Source organism: Canis lupus, chromosome 13 (assembly GCF_003254725.2).
Source record: "Canis lupus dingo isolate Sandy chromosome 13, ASM325472v2, whole genome shotgun sequence".
NCBI classification, from domain to species: Eukaryota; Metazoa; Chordata; class Mammalia; order Carnivora; family Canidae; genus Canis; species Canis lupus.
In genome coordinates this window covers 40,498,972-40,508,438 of record NC_064255.1, presented here as the reverse complement: position 1 = coordinate 40,508,438, position 9,467 = coordinate 40,498,972, and the positions used below count along the sequence as shown (strand labels likewise).

The window sequence follows — 9,467 nt, the reverse complement described above, 5'->3', positions numbered from 1 at the left end:
GTTCATTAAATGCACTATGACTATCACCAACATGATGACTGGCAGTCCCCGTGCTGTCATTCTCCATCTGATCCTATTCAGCATGAAAGCAGTTTCAAGTCACATCCTGGCAAAAAGTCCCCTTTTAAAATATACCACTTTTGACAACATTCAGTTTGATCGATTTTTTCTTTCTCTTGTCTTCAATAAGGCTTGGCTAACTCTTTTTCACCCTGATTTGTTTTTACTGTGAAATGATGAACAGATTGGTTCTGACCAAACACTCAGGTCAAGAAAATTATATTCAGTAGTCTGTCTGAGTCTTGCTTAGGGCTGTCAGCTGGAATTTTGGTAAAGGGGACAAAAAGAAAATGAAATTATGTTTATGAATATATCAAACATTGAAGATTTTATTTAAGGATCTTGTTAATACATTTCTTATTTTTTTAAGTCATTGAAAGTATTTATAAAGACAGTGCATTATTTAACTACATGGGATAGGTAAACCTAGAAATACATATACATGCTTTTCATCTGCAATAAATTTAATTGTCCTGACCTTTGATGTGTATAGAACTGCATTTTAAAACTGTGATTTAAGGAAACGATGAGTGTCTTTTTTTTTAAGATTTTTTTTCTTTTATTTCATAGAAAGTGAGAGAGAGAGAAAGAGAGAGAGAGCACAAGCAAAGGCAGGGGGAAGGGCAGAGGGAGAGGTAGAGGCTCCCCTGTGAGCATGGAGCCTGGCAGGAGGCTCCATCCCAGGGCCCTGGGATCATGACCTGAGCCAAAGGCAGATGCTCAACCAACTGAGCTACCCAGGGGCCCCAAGATCAGTGTCTTTATTAGGTCTTTGTATTTAATGGGAATGAGATAGTATAGAGTGAGGAAAGATTTCAAATTTAGACAAATTTGGTATAATAAGGCTAATTGTTGCATTTTAAATAAGACTTTTGATATCAAATTTTAAGACTTGTACATATTTTGCCTTTTTTAAAATAATTTACAAAATTCTTTAACATTTCTTGCCTCATATCAATCGCACAGCAATCATATGAGAGACAGAACATTGTTTAGCCACATTCTGTTGAGAAGAAAAATGTCAATGAAATTAGCAAGTCACTTAAGGTCACTCCTGTACTATTGAAGCCTGAATCTCCATATCACGCTCGGTCTGTCTTCAAGACTGCAGACAAATCCACATGAACAGGTGCATTCTGCTATGCATCTCATGGCATAAATTGTAGGAAACAACAAAAACTTCCTTATAAACATATTTCTTTATTGGTTATAAGGAAGTCATTATACAAGTTTAAAGTAAATTTCAATTAGCATTTTATTATTAAATAAGAATTTGTATATGCTTCTCTTACATATGGAATTACCAGTGAATGGAAAACATGATTTATAGTATAAAATGAGGGCAGCCCGGGTGGCTCAGCGGTTTAGCTGCCTTCAGCCCAGGGCCTGATCCTGGAGACCCAGGATCGAGTCCTGCGTTGGGCTCCCTGCATGGAGCCTGCTTCTCCCTCTGCCTGGGTCTCTGCCTCTCTCTGTGTGTCTCTCATGAATAAATAAATAAAAGCTTTAAAAAAAATTTTTAATCAACTAATGGAGCTTCAGAGGCAGGTAGAGCTCTGATTCTTTAGGCTTGCCAACCCAATATGGTGTTGTTTTAATCTACTTGATTTGGATTTTAAAACTTAATGATTTTTTTTTAATTCAAAGAGTTAACAGTTGAGATCTACAGGTATTTTCCTGATGTCTGAATGAGTGACTATGTTGGATATATGCATTTATAAAATATTCCTCTCAAAATAGGTAACTTTTTTCCAAAAAGTTGATAAATCTCCCTAAGTATCTTTGCACTATTATACAACAATTTATGTCTAGTCAATCAATGTCTGCTTTCATCAATACAAAAGAAACATGAAAAAAATTCCTCCTCTCCTCTTCACCTTGAAACACTCACAAAGGGAAATGTCAGGATGAGGACTTGTTGCTCCGTCAACATTGACTAACTCAATATGGAAGCACCAATACCAATTCTATCTAACTGTCTAATAGAATCTTCAGACAGAACCTAATTAGCTGCATCTTAAAAACCCAAAGGAAAGCAGCATTGAGTAAAGAATGTTATTTGGTCTATGTCTACACAAAATTACCAAGTTTAAAGCAATCCTGAAAAGAAACCCAAATGGTACTGGAATTCTATCAAAGCTATGATTCCATTATTAGGTTATTTTCTGGACAACACCCTTCTTATGAATTCAAGAAATACATTCACATGCACGCGGAGGTGCACATGTGCACACACACAAACAAGTCACAAATATGTTAACATCTTCAAAAGCTCTTCACCCCACAAAGAGCTAAGTTAGTTTACCTTTAGTCTCTTGATGTCTTTCCAGGGCTCTCTCACACGGCTACAGCAATCATTACTTACTGACCCTTTGGAGTGGCCAGTCATGCTGTTTCATGGGAAGAGGCTTTGATGGTACCTCCTCAGAGAATGTCCAAATGAATGGGTTGAATGGTGAAAACGGTAAGCATCAAGGCAATCTGATAAGTGAATTACTTAGGAACAGATTCTACGACATCTATTACTCAGAGGATTATAGAGCAAGAAGGGCCACAGCAATAGTATTGTCTGCTGTCCATTGTTTTAAAGATAAGAAAGCTAAAAAATTCAGTACAATTTAATGCTTTTTTTTTCTTAAATTATATAAGTTAACTTGTCTATGGGTATTGAGTGACATGGAACAAAACTTCATTTTGACCTTTACTTGCATGGGCTACCCATCAATTGATCGAGCTCATTCATACATGTCACCTGTCTATAGGAAAAGCTCAATCCCCTTTACATGTCATAAAAGTACTTCCTCAAATGATTTTACCAGTCTCATCTCTGATCATTGGATACCATCCAAAGATATTCTCTGCACCCATGGAGAACACTTCATACTTTTGAAACACAGTTCTTCTTTCATTTATATATTTTACAAAGTCTGCTCCTCTACTTAAATTGCTGAATCTGGGCCTTTCTACATCCCACCTCCTCTGTAAAACTTATTCCAACCCTAAAAGCTGTGGTATTTGCTTGTCATTCCACTTCCAAAAAGCCTGGAACAAATCCCTATTACAGCATAAATCACACTGAAATGGGATAAACCGTCCCTTGTTTGTTTTTTTCATTTAACCAGAGATTTTTGAGAGTAGGACCACTCATGCTTATATCCTGAGCGTCCAGCCTACTTCTTGACACATATTAGGCCTTCACTGATGCTTGTAGAACCAATAAATAAATAAGGAGCAAAATCCATGTGTTTATAATATAAACCTGGAAGGCTTCCTCCACTACATCATGCTGACTTGGTTAATCCTAAAATCCTATCTCTTGGTTTCTGGGTGTCTTTCCAATGCCAGCCAGAACTGTGCACGAGGCCAATTCAGCCTCAATTTAAACTTCCATTTAACTCAAATGGCATGAATCCAAGCCTTCATCCACTTCAGTTGGAAAGTTTGGTTTGAATTAAAATGGCCTCCTTTATTCGTTCATTTATTCAATGCACACTTCAGTTCCTACTAAGCTCATCTGAGACAGGAGCAGCTGTCTCAGTGGCGCTTTCTATCCTAGTTCCATTGCTTTGTTCCATAAACACAAAGCTTTAGAGAGTTACTGTTGGGCATTCCAGACAAGCCAGTTTGACTCTCACCATTTTTTCAAATAGTTACTCCTTTTGCACATTTAGTAGTCTACTGTAACAACAGCCTAAAATCCAGGCTGTACTTTTTCCTGTGGGCTACATTTACTCAATTATCCCAAGTTTCATAGCTTAGGTCTATTTTCCATAACTTCAGAGGAACAAATCACTAAATTGTAGATTGTCAACTAATATGTAGTATTAGTTAACTAATACTTGCTCTTTCCAATTTTAAGATAGGCTCATTTGACCAAGTCTTCTTCAGTATTCTGATGGAATGACAGGATTTTCTATTCCAGGGAGTACATTGAATCTCTGTACATTTTAAAATAACCAGATGTGTTGTAGATAGAGTGTTTTTCTTGCCCGTATGTCATTGGAACCTAATCCAGAGAAAATCCAGATTTATAATCCCTTTATTCCAAGGAACTGAAAAAATTCAAAGGAAATAGTAGAACAAGCAGACAGGACTCATTACATGAGGAAATTAATAGTCAGAGCTAATTTTCTAGCAGAAATCAGAATTTTAAAAAATAGTGGACATATGGCTTACAGACATATGGCACACCATTTTGAGTAGACAACCTAGATAAGGGAAAGAAGAATTATTTCAGCTCTCAGGTCTCAGGATATTGTCTCTTCAATTTCAATGAATATACACATACAGGAGCAAGAGACTTAAATTATTTATCTTTTTAACTGCTTATGGTGAAATAGTTTTGCATGGCATATTTTGATCAGTCTTTCCTCAAACTATTCATTTCAAATTTGGATAGTATTTTATACTGAACCTGGCAAAAAAAAAAAAAAATCAATCAATCAATCAATCCATCAATCAATAAGAAGTAACTTGGACTTTCTCCTTGGATAACAGGCTGCAAGCCAGCTGCTTCTCCGAGGCCCTATTTCAAGGTCTTCTGATAAGCAGGAGGAGATCCATCTTTACAGGTTACCAATAGTTGTGCCTTCCTACCTGGAACTATCTGAAAATAATAGATTTTATCAAGTGTAAAGTGGCAATTTTTCCTTTTGATAAGAAATCTCACAATGTATTCAGACTTGAGGCTCGCCCAAAAATAAACTTAATCACACTCTCACAGTGAAAACAACTGCTTCCTAAAGATCTGAATAAGGTAAATGAACCATCCCCACTATGGTAGTGGGAATTCTTACCAAACAAAAGTAGTTTTGAACTCATAATCAGAACACTTTACACTGTTAGGACTCTTGGTTCTTTGGTATCCAGAAATTAAGCCTGATAGAATCACTGATAAGAAATGTATAATGAGAGGCACCTGGGGGGCTCAGCAGTTGAGCATCTGCCTTCAGCTCGGGGCGAGACCCCGGGGTCCCGGGATCGAGTCCCACATCGAGCTCCCTGCAGGGAGCTTGCTTCTTTCTGCTTGTGTCTCTGCCTCTCTCTCTAGATCTCTCAGGAATAAATAAACAAAGTATTAAAAAAAAAGAAATTTATAAGTTTATGGAGTGTAGCAATTTTATCACAGTCAAATCACTTAAGACTTGTAATGGGGTTCTATTTGCCCCTTCCCCAAAGACACATTGAATACATTCTTAAATTTCTACCTTTCCTCTTCCAGAATCCCTTCTTTCCACCATTTCTGCCTGTCTAAGGTCCACCTAGAACTCAAAACACAAGACTGCTTCCCTCTTTGGACTGAAAAACGTAACATTTTTAAGAGATATTTCTCTTTCTAAACACTTAGGGATACTTATTCTCCCTTAAATTATTCATGCTCTTTACAGACCCTGTTGCCTTAAATATATATCAAACTCTGTTTTATTCCTCTTTATATGCACAGTCCTCAGAACAGAGTTCTACACACAGTAGATGATTATGAAAAATATGCTTTCAACAATTCCACTTGCAGACATTATTATATGATGATTTACAGCAGAATTCTGAGATCCAATTTCCTAACTTTGAATCCTGGTACCATTGTTTATTCATCGTGTGACTCTAAACAAATGCCTTACTTGTCATGTACCTGGGTTTCCCCATCTAAAAAATGGATATGATACTCATAGATCCCTCTAAGAGTTGATGTGAAAATTAAATGAGCTACATACACATACACATGCCTAGCACAAAGTGAATATAAGTGTTAGAAATTACGAAACAAAGGATCAGCTTCTACGTGAAGCTCTGATATGTGCCAAACACTGCACTGCGTGCTTTAGATGAGTTATCTCATATAATTTCCAATAAAAAATATGCTGAGATAGATAACATCATTATTCTAAAGATAAAAAAAGTTGATGAACTAATTACACAAAGAATAGGGGAGGGAATACTACAACTGGGATGGAGGCCACATATGTTTGACCACAAAGTGCAGACCCTTTGGTCTATAACACTGCTACTTAGGAGTGTATATTGGGTGCTGAGGTTGAAATTCCACAGCAGCTTTTACATGTATCATTATATGTGATCTTCATAACGACTCTTGCACAGCCAGAGGTATTATTTTCCTTTGTCTTACCAGCAAGAAGTCTAACGTTCATGAAAACTAGTTTTTAAGTTCAAGACTCTAATAATATACTTCAGAGATGAGATTATGAACTCTCAACCCCTAAGTCAGTGCTCTTTCTGCCACATGAGGTGTGATGAGGGCTCTCCTCTTGGTACATCATCTGCGGACACTGTTCTACTGTTTATTTCATGAGAGTGAGCAGCTTACGTGTCCCTTGAGAATATGAGCGTGTTTCACCTGCATTGTGCAATGCCCCCAACGATGACTGATTTTCTTCCCTTAGACCCCATGGAGCCAAACTATTCCTACAGTGTTCTGTTTTGCTGTTCTAGAGCTCCTTAACTTCTGGTAGATATTCTATGACTTGTCGGTCACCTTTTTAAAAGCCTGTCACAAGCTTTTGTGAATCATAATAGACCTAAAACATTTGTGCAAGAGTAGTCATGTATGTCTCCGTTCTTGCACACACTGCTGGTTTTGTAGCCACACCACATTCTCAGGGTTGCATTTACTTGGCAACCCTATCAAGCGTTCCTATGTCCTATTTGTAGAATTATTAAATCCACCAACGTGGTAAGAAACATGCAAAATTATATTTTAAAAGTCTATGATCTATAAATGAGAGGCACATGAAGATATTCTTGTGTTATTTAGGACTTTTATAAAAGCAGAAAAAGAGCAAATTTCATGTTAGTAACTAAAAATCTATTATAAGTAATAGTCATGAGTTTAGAGAAATAATCCTGTATATTACAATATTACCGCTTTTATCCAATAAAAACAATTCTGAAAAAACAATTTTGTTCAACTAATTAATAATTTCTTGGGATACTTGGTTGGCTCAGTGGTTGAGCTGGGCTTGGGCTGCCTTGGGCTCAGGGCATGATCCCGGGGTCCTGGAATCAAGTCCCGTATTGGGCTCCCCACAAGGAGCCTGCTTCTCCCTCTGCCTGTGTCTCTGCCTCTGTCATGAATAAATAAATAAAATATTTAAAAGAAAAAAAATATGTTGTGAATGTGGTTGAGGTGTTAATGATTGAATTTCTTTCATTAAAATAGTTATTCTTTTTAAAATCCCTTCAGAAACTCTTGCCAGCTAGGGTGATAATTCCATTAACATTTATTTTATGTATTTCTTTAATTTTCTGTAATTCATATTAATGTTTTTTCAATTTGTTTCCCTTTTACAAATGTACCCAAGCCAAAATACATATAGTGAACTAATTCAAATAGAAGGTCCCCAGGTATAGTAATGGTTCTTCACATTAATATGCAGCAATGCCTTTCTTCCAAAAGAGTCCCTTGATACCATAGGTGTATTCAGAGATCTCAAACACTCTAATATCTCTAGTCCCCAGACCACTTTGCCTCATTCCATGTACTCTTTCATTTCTTATGAAAGTATGGATACTCTTGAATTGAAATGATAAAATAGAATAAATAATAAACACTGCTTACATGAAATATGCGGCAATTCAAATTTGGCTAAAATCAAATTGGTTTAATTCCTGTCTCTATAGCTTTGCCTTTTCCAGAATGTAATATAAATGGAATCATATAATATATAGTCTTATGAGCATGACTTCTTGCACTTAAGATCATGCTTTCAAGGTGTTGTTGCATATGATAGAATGGTTTAGCCACTCAATAATTGATGGATTTTTGAGGTTGTTTCCATTCTGGAGGAGATGACTCTTGTTTCAAATTACTCTAGTATGGAAAGGGAAAATATTTATTTTATAGATATTACTTTAACAAAGGGATCAAAGTTAACCTCATTAGTAACATGTTGACATCATGTGCCCTCATTATGAGATGATGGGAAGGGCACTTCACCTCTGTGGTCTTCACAAAAATCCATATCCTTAGGCTAATCATGAGAAAGTATCAGACCAATCCAACTTAGGGACATTCTGTGGATTATCTGACCAGTACAAAACACTTAAGGTCATGAAAAATGAAGAAAGACTCAAAGGTTGTCACAGACTAAAGGAGACTAAGAAAACATGATCACATGATCACTAAATGCTGTGTGTTAGCCTGTATTAGATCCTGATACAGAAAAAGGGATACACTAGGAAACCTGGTAAAATGAAGTCTGGATTTTAGTTAATAATATTGTACTAATGTTATTTCTTAGTTTTGATAAATATAATATGGTTAAGTAAGATATTAACATTAGGGGAAATTGGGGAAGATAGATCAGAGTTCTTTGTGCTTTCTTAGCAACACTTTTGTAAATCTAAAATATTTTCAAAATAAAGTCCTTTCTTTTTCTTTCTTTTTTTTTTGGTGGGAGAGAGAGTGTGAAATAGGGGAGGGGCAGAGAGAATCTGAAGCAGGCTCTATGTCCAGCACAGAGCCCAACACAGAGCTTGACCTCACAACCCTGAGATCATGACCTGAGCCAAAAATCAAAAGTTGGATGTTTAACTGAGCCACCCAGTCATCCTCCCAAAAAATCATATTCTTGTTTTCACTTCTAAAGAAACCTACCGGGCAGCCCGGGTGGCTCAGCAGTTTAGCGCTGCCTTCAGCCCCAGGGTGTGATCCTGAGGACCTGGGATCAAGTCCCATGTCAGGCTCCCTACATGGAGCCTGCTTCTCCCTCTTCCTGTGTCTCTGCCTTTCTCTCTCTCTCTCTCTCTCTCTCTCTCTCTCTCTGTGTGTGTCTCATGAATAAATAAATAAAACCTTTAAAAAATAAAAAAAAAATAAAGAAACCTACAAAAAAAAATTGAAAATGAAAGAGCAACAATTAAAACTAAGACAATCAGGAGAAATAAGTGAATAAACAAGAAGCAAAAATAGATGAATTAGAAGAAAAGAATGGCACAACCTATTATCCTTTTTAGAAAAAAAATACAGGTCTAGAATATTTAATCTTATATGAGCAAAACCTATACATATTCTATAAATAGACTAATAGGATAATTATATATATAATCCAAGGTCACTCCTTGGGTTCCTCCTTCCCCTGCAGGGCAGCCTCTTACCTGAGCCCCATGGCCCTGGGGCCTCAGTAAAGCTTTACTTTAGTTGACTAAAGCAGTGAAAAAAAATACAGACACATACACACCCACATACATCTACTGTCCCCCTCCGCCCCCCCGAATATATAGAGAACTTCTAAGACTCAACTTTTCCAGAGCAGGTCTACTATTTTGCATTTGCATCAACAGTGTATAAGGGTTTCAGTTGTTTCATACGCTTACCAATAGTTGGCAGTTTTAATTTTAGCTATTAGAGGATGTGTGAGCATATCCTATTTTTCTCTGGATTTTATGAACTA

At 36.7% G+C, this 9,467-nt stretch overlaps 1 long non-coding RNA gene across 1 annotated transcript; it reads right to left on the bottom strand.

Annotated features, from left to right (window-relative positions):
* Positions 1-4,906: 4,906 nt before the first annotated feature.
* Positions 4,907-7,783, bottom strand: LOC125752317 (uncharacterized). Its single transcript, XR_007401523.1, has 3 exons — positions 7,634-7,783; positions 7,008-7,139; positions 4,907-5,112 (listed from the first exon to the last, which is right to left on the bottom strand). It is a non-coding gene; the product is annotated as an uncharacterized LOC125752317 (long non-coding RNA).
* Between the last annotated feature and the right edge of the window lie 1,684 nt (positions 7,784-9,467).